Source organism: Leuciscus leuciscus (assembly GCF_965113295.1).
Source record: "Leuciscus leuciscus genome assembly, chromosome: 21".
NCBI classification, from domain to species: Eukaryota; Metazoa; Chordata; class Actinopteri; order Cypriniformes; family Leuciscidae; genus Leuciscus; species Leuciscus leuciscus.
In genome coordinates, this window is record NC_138745.1 from 22049447 (window position 1) to 22061891 (window position 12445).

Genomic DNA, 12445 nt, shown 5'->3' on the forward strand with positions numbered 1-12445 from the left:
TTCAATTCTCAATTCTCCCTTGCATATTTAAGTGTGATAGGCTTGCTTTCCATTTTCTGTTTCTTTACAAAATGATAATAATAGGCTAACATAAAACAGTTTTTGAAGTTGTCATCCTGCAGTAATATTAGTATTTTTTTGGTGCTGCCATCAACCCTTTTCTTGTTTTGGAGGTGAGGCTGAGCACAAAGAAGCACGAGGCATCCTGATGAATGTGCAGCGCTCGTGTTGAATAGCGCGAGCCTGCAGGGATCAGCTGGCGTCTCGAGACCCAGTCTCTGATTATGCTAAGGGGGGAGGGGCTGAGAGAGAGAGGTGAAAAGCTAAATTATGAAGAACAAATCCTATTAATTTGATACTTTTCAGTGGGATGACTTAGACAAAGAAGCTGGATTATGTTTTTGTGGTTTATATGAGGATGAACTGAAGCATATTTGTCAATGACAACACCATAATCGCCACCCTATGTCTAAGATTTTATTGTTATGTTTACCTTAGTTGACCCTCATTTTTCTTAAGCAACTTTGTTACTGTTGTTCTCAGGTGTTTTGCAAGTTCAGATGATGTTTGTTTTAAACAGGCTATTTATATAAAGAATGTTGGAACCATGTGAAAGTGTTTTCCATCTCCAGTTTTCCTCAGGGAATTACTGACAATAGAGCGGACAAGAACAGTCATCCTGTGCATTGTTAGCATTACTGACTCTGGCTCTGAGATGATGGAAAACAGGACAAAACATTAAAAGCCACCAAAGTTGCATGCTGCGTCTCATATCTCACTGTCCAGACTGTCTCAAAACAATCAAACCAGGTAAAGAAAATAAGAAAGAATTGACTGGAACAGGTTGGGTTTGGCCAAACACAGTCCTTGGACTCCTTGGCTAGAAATACGATCATTTGGAAAAACAAAGATAAGCATGTGGACAAAGCTCAGCATCTTTGATCAATAGCCAGTGTAGAGTTTAATGGGTGTGACCAAGCGCTTTGAGGGATGTTAGTCAAGGACCATCTGGTAAAATGGGCGATGGAGCCTAACTTGACCTGTTCGTCTGCATTTGGCTCATTTGGGAATTTGTATCATACAAACAGGAGGTTCAATTCAGGATGTTCTGCTTCCTAATCAGAGCAGAAACAAAATACCTTTCTTTATTGCTTCCCACCCTTTAAAAATAATATTTCCTTCCATTCTTAAGTAAATGTTGATTTTACGGGCGGTTTCATATCGATCTGGTGGAGAATGAACACCATGAATCAATGAACAGCATTTTATTTAAAAAATTTTTAAGTAGATTGATGCCATTTAAGGTGAAAAATCATGTTGCGCCCTAATAGAATAGCTTGTTCATTTACACTTTATTTGAAGAATTCTGCAACCACACAAAGTGAGGTCATCCGAGGGCTAAATACCATTATAGCTGAGTGTTGCATGGCCTCTGTAAGTGGGAGTTTGGTCTTTTTTCTGATAGCTTGATGACTGGTCTGTACATGTGGCCCAATGTCTGATTGCTAATGCAGTGACATCATTACTAGTGCACATCTGGACCTGCATTGTTACAGCATCTGTGTAGGCCAAAGATCGATGACCGGTCTTGCTTAGTTTGCAAGAGGAAAAAAAGCAGTCGTACACTACAGACATTTAGTGGATGTTCATTATTCACTGCTTTGAATGATGGGGAAAATGTAATGCAGTTTTTTTCTTTTATAGTAACCTGAATTCAAGTTCCCGTCCAGGCTGTTTTTCCTCTCTTGTGGTTCTAGTCTAGCAGTCTGTGCCTTAGGATAGTTTTCACAGACTAACAGAGTCTCCAGTGGGTTTATATTAGTCTGCCTCAGGATGCAGCATGTCGTTTAATTGTGTGAGTGTGTGTGTCAAATACAGCTGTAAACAGCTGCTGATTCTTTCTCTGACTCAATACCAAACCACTTCCTGACCTCTGACAGTGATTCTATGGGAAGTTCTATTGGTATATGTAAAGATGTGTATAGACGCATTAGAGAGATAAGGAAATGTAACATGCATCATTACATTTATGCATTCAGCGGACACTTTTATAAAAAACAACTTTCAGTGGCAAATGCTTTGTTTGGGAATCGAACCCATGAGCTTGAAGTTGCAAGCACCATGCTCTACCAGTTGGGCTCATGTCATGTCTTTGTTTTATTAAACCTTTTTATATACTCAGTCCTGTTGTGTTTATGTGAGCTTGGTAGTTGGTGCCCTATGCAGACTATGTACTCTGTGTAGGGAGAAGCAGTATTGGTAGAGCTGCATGATTCATTGTTAACCCACACATTCTTATTCCTAAATGACAGCGATTCTCCTGTGTCTATTAAACCTTTGACAAAATCACACCGGGACATTCAAATCTGTGATCGCTCTGCCACTGAGCCAGAGAGAGCATTTATCATGTAACGTTATAGGTACGAAACAGCTTCACAAACAGTGTTTTCAAAATCACAGTATGGATATTTCTGTTAACACTGCGATCAAAATAGAGCAAATCACCTTTTGAAAGTGTCTTGGCACTTCAAATAAAGATTGTATCATTACATTGGTACGCCCACTAGGTGTTGACAAGTGACTGTTGAAAAATGTATTCCTCATTGAATTATTAATTCAAAAGATTCCTTCAAAAACGGTGATACATCCATTAATGAAACAAGTGAAGTAGGCTATTCATGATTCACTGAATCATACCTTTTTTCACCTTTTTTTAATTAGAATTCATTCAAATGAATTAAACATTTTTAAATACTCTGCAGCAATTAACTTTTTGTCAGAACCTTCGGTAAATTACATGTTATTTTGTTTAGTTTTCTGTTTAGAATCGTGATCTCTATTTGAAACAAAAAAAATGGTGATTCTCAATTTATCCAGAATCGTGCAGCTCCAGGTATTGGTCATTTGCCAGCATTGACAAGTTAAAGCTAACTGGATGGGTAAGATGGTTAATTTTCGTCAGTTATTTTGGCAAAACATAAATACATTAAGCAAAATTAATAGACAACAGGGTTGACATTTTATCACATCACTTTATTAATAAATCAATTCCAACACAGGATATTTGGTGAAAGTACCTTTGTGGCGAGCAGGGCTGGGCAGAGAGCTGTGGGAAAGAAGCGATTCTATCTAGCGATTACTAATGAGCATCACATGTGCGCCACGCCCGGCCTTTTTTTTATCCCTCGGCCAGGGATAAAAGGAGTAGTGATACCAACATTTTTCCTCAGGCGTATTTTGCGCATGCGTATACAGTTTTTGGGATGTAGGACTTGTTCAGCCAAAAAAATTTTTCACCTCGACTTGATAGATTGATTGAGCACAACTAAATATGTTCGGTGAATATACAATTTTAATTTTAAGTGAAGACCTTGAGCTAGTTTTACAACAATGCTTCTTTTTGCAAGGGGATAATTATTTGGAAGTAATTTATTGAGCCAACATATAATTGTCAATTTCCTCAATTTTCCAAAATTATTTTACAGTGAATGAATTGGTGAGAGAGAGATTATGCGTGTTTGAATAGCGTTTTTGCAGCGTCTTTAATAGTGAAGCTATTAGTTTAATTACTTCAAAAACAGCAATGCTTCCATCTCGTTGCTGAGAAATATAATGCAGCTTTTCAGTAGCAAAGCTATTTTATTAATACAAGTCGCAGGGCAGTGTTGACAAGAAGTTTCTGTGCTCCTGAATCCTGAATTTTTCTGTGTGCGCTGCGTGATCGTGTCTGTATGTGTGAGCTTATGCTTCGTTGAAGGCAGCGCATTAATTTAGAACGGTGATTAATGACTTTTGACTACACAGACTTTTGTCCAATGAAATGCTTTCCCGGATACCATCTGCAACCGACTAGCTAGTAGCAAATCATGGTTCATTGCTGAGATGCTAAAGACTTTTGGCTATTAATTCAGGGTCAAGCCCTTCAAAATGTCCCGTCTCAGACTTGTTTCACAACTGTGCTTGTCAAATACAGAATGTAGTGTAATAACAGTGATTACAATTATATATGAATTTATAGGTTGTACAAGTTGGGCAAAAATTTTAAAAGACCTAATTTTATTTTATTATTATCAATAATTATGTGCACAAGTTCAGAAGTATCTCAAACAGCTGTGCGAGACGTCTCTCCAGAGTTGTCATTCATGCATATTCCCTGCGGCTCTGTAACATGACTGGACTGGAGTGGCAAATCTTTCAAGTAAAACATGAAAAAGTGGTGTTGCATGCCTTTGGCTCTTCTTCAGCTTTGGAAATGTTGTCCCATTAGGGTTTCACATCGAGACACAGCCAGAGGGAAGATTTGAGGGTAGCTTTGCTTTTTCTTCTTTATGTCAAACTCAAAACACTCAAGTGTGTTTGTGTTCAAAAAGTAGGTACTTATACTTCAACTTGCCCATTTGAGTATGTGTGTGTGTGTATGTGTTTGTAGGCTCAGAGTGTCTGTGCTGTAAACCAAGCTGAACTCAAGGCCTCTGAGTCACTGTCTAAGAAAGCTGATGCCTCATGCTCTTTAGAAAGATTTCATTTTCTTCAGTTGGCTCTTTCTCTTGCTCTCATCATTGAAATATCTCTGAATCATTTTAAATAAGTAGAGAGGATTACTGTAATTTCTGTCTCTGTCATTTTTTGTTTCCGCCCCTTTCCGTTATTTGTCTATGAGATGGAAAGTGAGAGAGGGAAAAGCAAATGATTGAAGAAGGTGCTGTGGAAACTGTGGCAAAGATACAGAACATGAAAGTCGCTGTGGTTCTTAACACTCCTGACCACATCACAGGCGGAGAGGGATCCGATTAGACTGATGTGGTCAGTGTTATTTGCTGGGTGGAAACTCTGGTGAAGTATTTTGTTTTTAGGGTGTTGTCACAGCCAAGGTAACAGTCTTTCTGTAAAGACTTGTTTTATAGCTAACAGATGCTAGAATAGTTAGCATGAATAATTAATGCACAGTGTGCTGTAGTTGTTTGTTGCTTTTAGGAGCTGCTGCTAGCTTAGGTTTCTAAGAACAAAATTATTATTTGTTTTCACAGATTCTAAAGATTTTCGGTTTGATTGACTTGATTTGATACCTTACAATTCCCTTAAAAATGCATCAATATTCAAATATAAAATCTGCAGGCGTGTGTAAGCGCATTCCCCTGATGCCAAATAAGTTGTGTTATTGTTAACTAAAACTGACACTATTGAAAGTCATTTTTTTGCTAATTGAAAAAAATCTAAATTAAAATACAAAAAAATGAAAAACTTAAACTTTAAAAACTTAAACTAAAGAAAATAGAACTTTAAATTTTAAGCACATAACAGCATCACTTGAACTAAAGTTAAAACTTAAAATATAAAAAAATAACAGCCAATTCAAAATATTAATAAATAATAACACTGTCTCAAACACGTGTAGGCATTAGGCAATACAGACGATCTTGATTTCCTTCTGTATCTGTATCTCTACTATCCTATAAAACAGCTGATCTTCTTGAACTCTCTTTATCTGGCTTTCTTCGCCAAATTCTTTCTGCTCTAAAAACAAGCGCCATCTGTGTCTTTGGGTTATTGATCCTGCAGGTGTATTTGTACATAGTATTTAAGCCTTGAGGCAGCTCTCTCATCTTTTTACAGTCATTTATTTTCCTCTCTGCCGCTCTGCATGCCTTTTCGTGCCTGTCTTACTTATTTCCTTACACTCATTTTGATTTGCCAGATGAATAGAGACAGGAATTAAAGAATTCTCACACACATTCACTGTAGTGCGTAAAACAACAATGTGATGGAAACATAAGAGGCCCACTTTATAGGAATCACTTTATAGTCCATGGGGAAAGTGGCAGTGACTAATAGATTATGCCACTTCCTGTAGTGGGTCAAAAAGGGAGTAAGAGTGAGTCAGCCTTTGGGTTCTAAATCTCAGTGGGAGTGCGTATATTTTAATGCTCCAAAAATATGCTTGTGTGTGTGCGAACAAACTCACTCACACACCTCTTTTTTTATGCTTTTCCACCCTTTTATGTCATTGTTACCCACTTTCCATCAATTCCAATTTATTTTTAGTAGGGGCGTATGCTATAGGGTGATAATGAAGGCAACTTGTCCTTTGGGTATTTGGGTAAAATGCTTAGTTTGGATTTTAGCCAAGACTTGTTTTCACATGTTTTTGGAATAGTGGATTCAGGCTTTTCTGTACTAAATGGATGTGCTTATGTGCATGTATAGATCTGCTGGTAAAAATAATCAGGTGTTCAGTGCTATGTGATGTGTGTTAAGGTGTAGCTTAAGTTCTGGTTACAATCTGGAAAGTTTGTGAGCATTTAAGTGCTAAGGCCTCTAGACTTGTCTTTTTAAATTGACTGTGCATTTAGGTTAATGTCAAGGTGTTATGATTTATGGGAATACTTTCCTTCTTCCTCTGTATTTCACACTTGACACACCCACACAGACAGATCCCAGAGGCTATTCATACTGAAGCTTCAAGTTTAGTGTGCTTTTACACCAGCACTTTTCTTGTCTGCTTTTGGTGCCGTTTGGTGTCAGAGTTTGGTTTGCTTTGGTTGGTGGGAAAAGAGGTCATCCGACCTAGACTGATGCATACATAACATCAGCACCTAGTCCAACATTGTGGAAAAAAAAGCTGGTGCCGGATTCATGTAAATCTACTTGAAAATAAATTTTGAGACATAAGAATGTTTTTAAGTGCTGTTCTTGTAATCTTAAGAAGTTTCTTAAGAAGAAAATAACAGGCTATTGTGTAATCTGATTGATGTGGGGTTCTTTCCTAAGACTTGCTGATCAACTCAACAAAAAACGTGTCTTTTTGTGCTGCTTGTAGATGACCGTAATAATGATAAAAAAGCATGCACACTATTTTCATTGCAACTGGCTTGACAGCCGTTAAGCAATCTGCGTCATGCTTTTTTTTAATACGCCATGAATTTTATATAGTCTCAGGATGGAGCAGTCTGTTGCATACCTTTGAGAACCTAGAGTGAATGTGTTTGCGAGTGTGTGCCTCCTGTCTATGGCCACTGTCATTCTACATGTGCTAAATGTTTCCGAAAATTTCACAATCTTAGATTTAACACATCACATCATCACATTATTCAACAATTCTGTAACATTTCACATTTTTCTCCATATTGTGCTGCATTAGTTTTCATTTGGGTGGACAATTTATCTGAGTGAATATGTTGTGGCTGTAGATGGTGTGAGTGAGTGAGATGTGTGTGTAAGAGACTTCATCATCTTTTTACCTATTCTCCCAGTCTCTTTCACTCAGTGTGTGATAATTGTTTTTTTTGTTGCTGTCAATCAGCACTCTTACATTGAAGCTTTGCAGATGTTTCTTTGGAATGCTATTCCCATAACCCCTCTCTCCTCAATGGTCCTCTAAAGCACCGCCATTGGCTGCACACAGAGCCGCCGCCTCTTATGCTGTCCTCACAGAGAATGATGAGTATAATTTTACAGTGTTTACAAAACACAAATCTGAAAGACAGGAATTTTACATATTTTGTCTTTACATGCTACACTACACGAAACAACACAAAACTAGACATAAAACCACTACAGAAAAGCCAAAGGTAATAAAACAATATAAAAAGATATCATAAGAAATAACATACAACAAAAGCAACAGATTGCTACAATGCTAGGGTATTTTAACCAAGCAGTTTAAAGCTGGCTGATTTGAAATATTTGCATTTGTAATCAGTAGTTTTGCAAAAAAAAAAATATATATATATATACTACATCATTTTTACTCCAACTACATCTAGAAAGGAACCATGATTTTTCTATCAATCCATATTTTTTTAGTGTAAAAGTTCAACATAGAAGACAAAGATCAGTGTGAATATTTGAGGGACTGCTGGATTTTTAAAGCTGATTGGCAAGCTTCCTGACAGTAGGGGCGAGGCTTTAAAATGTGTGTCTGGCAGGTGAATTCTCCTATTTTCCATCCACCTCCTCCCTTCCCTTTCAACCATATCCTCTCTCTTTCCCTCTGGCCTTGCATGCTTTCAATATCTTTCTTCTGTGGCAAGTCAGTAGGTATGTTTTTACATGAACAAATTTTCATCAATCTGCATGAATCTGTCTGATTTCAGATTCTGAAAGTTCTGTTCATATGAAACTTAAACTTTGCAATCCGATTCACAAATTTGTTTACCGGTACATGTGTTTTTCATGTATTCCAAACCAAACTCCAGCGCATATGCAGTGCCCAGTCGCCGCGCAAGGTACCTGATTGAGAAAATAATTGGATTCAGGTTTTTACGCTTATAACATCACTTATTTGCTATTGATTGAATAATTTCAGGTCTATGCCACCCCTTCCAATAAAAAATCTGGATCAACACCTCAATTTAGGTGTTTACATGGCTTTTTAGTTCGATTAAGCCATCAATTTGATGCTATTTGCTTAAATAAAAAGGTAACAGCATGCTACAGGAGTATAAACATATTAAGCTATTTGCTTATATAAATGTAGCATCTGTCCCCCTCAGTGATAATAGGCCTCCTGGTCTATAGTATGTGTTCGCTTGGGGTCAGAATTAACATAATGGACACAAATCAGGACTGTGTGACTCAATCTAACGAGAATTGTCATCTAACAGATAAAATGAATAAGCTCCCATGTCTTACTGGCCATGACAACAGTGCTCTTGCCTTTGTTTTATGTCGTCTTTCTTTTCTTTTTTTGTTGGGATGATTTATCAACACTAGACTCACTCCCTTTTGGTCTGTTGTGAGAGGCCGGGACCCATATATGTACAAGATCATATATCAGGAATGCTGTCTCTGGATCAGAGCTGCTCCTTTGCACTTCTTGGCTTAAACCCCAGTAAACAATGTGAAAATCTGATCCTAAATCAGCACTCTGCACAAATACATGATGTTGGATCTCCGGGGGCGTACTTCCTCCCTGAGGTCTGATGAAAATCAATTTCTGTGGATCTGGCGGAGTCTGGCTGAAACATTTATCAAAATCATCTGATGGAAAGTGCCTGGATCTGAGGAAATGAAGGACTGTATGATGTCCGCTATGTTCTTAGAGGATTTGTATTTGATTGCTGTGTGCGGCGATCGAGGAAGAACCGGATAAAAAAAAGCATTGGAAAAAACTGTGGGATGGGGGCTCATACATTTTGCATTAAAGCAGATTGGTTTCTTAATTGGGTCTCCTACCCCCATAGGGCTGACCAGCCATAACCAACAACACGTCTGCAGTCTCAGCCTGGCCAGATGGTGGACTGAGCCTCGAAGTAGTGGGATGGTCTGATGGAGGGAGGTGTGTGTGTTGAGTGTGTATTAGTGGTTGTGACTGTTTGTCCTGCTGGGCCATCCTCCCCTTCGTACATCCATCCATCCATTCATCCATTCATCTGACTGTTTCCTCTGGACCGTTGGAGCTAAAGAGGCACCCTGGCTATAGCAGCTGGGACTTGAGACTGGGTGTGGATTGGGGGAGGGTTATGTGTATGTTATCAAGAATGGGCATCAAGAAGAACAAGAGGGAGGAAGGAAATGTAATGGACAGAGAAGTAGGAGGAGGACTTTATGGATGAAGGAAGACAAAAATACACAAAATGATGAAGAATCTGACCGGTCTGGGGAAACAGAGGAGTTAGCTATTAGTGCAAAGCAGTGGATACTGTATAGATTGATAGAAGAAAGCACAGGATGAGCTTCATGCAGCTGCTCAGTCCTGCTGATAACTTGCAGATGGGTCTTCAACATTGTCCACTCCATTAGCTCTAACAAATGGACTCAAATGAACCCAAATTGGACTCTTGTGTTGGTCACCTTGCCCTTGTCAACACTTTACTTGTTACTCATTGTACTTTGACAATTTCTTTTAAGACCAGCATGGAAATACATTTGAACTGAATTAAACTTTCAGTGCTTAATAATGAATAGAATGCTCTGAGGCACTTGGAGAGAAAAAAATGCAAAATTCTGACTGGTACAATTTTAGTCAGACTAAACTATTTACATGACATTTAAATATATATATATATATATATATTTCTCTAGTCTGATGAAAATCAAAATTTAAGTGTGCATGTAAATGCACTTCCTTTTCTTGGCTGAGCATACACATCAATGTAAAGAAAGTAAAAAGCGAGAACATACTGTAGTGTAGCCTCATCTGCACTATTCTGGAATATCATGTAAGGAATGTTGAGCTGTTTTTTGTCAAAGTCTTTTTTTAGGGTTTTTCAAGGATATAGGATTGTGTATCTCTTCTGAGACCCCTTATTGGACTGGTTTGAAGTGCACTATCCAGCTGATCCTGCCCAACCCAAACACAGCACAATGTATGTCTGAAACTGAGCCAGGATATTACTAGTGAGCAGTGTCAAAAGGCAGTCCTGCTCACTCCGATTCTGACCTAGTTTTTAAATACTCTAACTCCTTACCATTGCTCTGTCTTCCCTCCATCAAGGCTTTCCTCCGCTGGACCACAGCCAGTGTTCCATACTGCCCGTCCATATGCGCTACAGCTTTTTAGGCTTTCTGCACTATAAAATGACTATGGTGTCAAATTACGCAACTGCAGCTGAGCAGAGCGGCCTTTACCTCATAGCCATATGGAGAGTCTATGAAGACTGATTGCTTGTGATGAAGACAATGATGATGACGATTTCTCCAGACATGTATACAGAGTTTTGGTTGCAGTTTAACAGCTCAGAAAGCTTCATTATTCAAATTTACCGCCTGTGTAAGTCGATATGTGTGCGTTTCATTTTCCATGAGATAACATCTTATCAGGGGGGAACTGCGAACTGGAGAGCAACCAATGAAAATGATGCCAAGGTTTTTGCCATTGAGTTTGTTGCTCTTGTGCCATTGTGTATGCTGACTGCTGTTTGAAGCATTGCAGTTCATGTAGCACATTTCCTTAAGTTTGAACACATCCGAGGTATTTACAACAGCAACATCTGTAGAAATAACTACAGCCTCTGCAGAATGGCACAAATTAACTTTCTGTGAGACCACAGATCTCAATGTATTACTGCATTTCGTTGCCTTGTACCTGTACTTGTGTAATGACAATAAAGTTGAATCTAATCTAATCTAATCTAATCTAGTATGTGTTTTCTCTCAGGCCAAATATTTAAATTTTATTTTAATGATATTATGGAAATCCACCAGTTTATAGCAAATACATAGATGAATCAATCCTATCTACAGGCTTATCTCAAGACTGACTAGAGTTAGATGAATAATATTCTAATTAAGAAAAGCATGCATTGTTGGCTATAAAGGGTTAGGCAGGATTTAGGACCACAGGAGGCACAGCAAATCTGTCAGTCTACTCTTTGTTAATTCCTTAAAGCTTTGGCTTGATTATACTGTGTGTGTGTGTGTGTGTGTGTGTGTGTGTGTGTGTGTGTGTGTGTGTGTGTGTGTAGGAGCAGAGTACAGCCAAATGTCTTTTAAAATCTTAGTCACTTTTCTGCTGTTTGGATACTGAGAGGAGCAGTGCAGATTGCAGAGATGATTTTCAGTTGTTTTAAATGAATCAAAAACACTCTGCAACACTCCAGATAACTTTGTCCATTGATAAACATTGTCCAGCAATTATAAAGGTTCAGCAAGTCCTGCAAGCATTTCAGGGCTGAAAAAAGAAATGTCAAAGGGTTCATTCAGGAATAAGTTTTTAATAGAGTACAGAAACAACAGCCTCTAGAGCATTTAAATGAATTTGTCTGTGGAATCTAAAAATCTATTGTCTTGCAGGTGGTGTGCATATGATTTTGGTTTGTGTTTTTTTGCCAGCGAGGCCAGCCACCTTAGTAATTAGGTGTTTGGCACAGATTGTTGCTGCATTCCTTGGAGATATGAACACACATAAACACTGATGAGTGACACAGAGACACATTCTATGAGATTCACTTCGAAAGACTTTGAATTCAGCTCATGTGTTGCCCCTGGAAAAATAGCATTTGCTGTAATGAATGCCCTGCTGTGGAACCCAGAGGAAACAGTCATTCCACTGGCTACCAGGCTCTTTAATGCTTCATTAGAGATTTGTTTGTTTAAAGCTTACACTCCTCATCAGTTTGCCAGTACTCCACCCTGCTTTCAACATCCTGAGCACGTGATGTGAGGACCAAGTCATGTTAGAAGGGTGTCACATAATTACTTTTTAACAGTGTGTCTGGAGCTGGGAAGAGATACAGTTTATATGTGGTTTACTCATATTGTGGTTAACATCAGATACAAATGTTTTTCTTTGTTTCTGTTTAAGTACAATTTGTGTATTTCATGTAGCCTATCTTTCATTAGGAATTAGTTAAATGACTCAATAGTTTCACAATTTACAGATGTAGTCCTATTTTTTTCAGCTCTTCTGGTGTATCTCTCTAGACTTTTGACTCCTCTAAGATATCACTGTATTGAATTGTGCAGTTATAATGACCTCAAAGATTTAGTTCAGTGTAACCTAACT

General features: G+C 38.3%; 1 protein-coding gene across 1 annotated transcript in view; it reads left to right on the forward strand.

Moving 5' to 3' along the window:
- afap1 (actin filament associated protein 1) overlaps positions 1 to 12445 on the forward strand; it is a 55115-nt gene that overhangs the window by 308 nt on the left and 42362 nt on the right. The gene's annotated exons all lie outside the window — the stretch shown is intronic.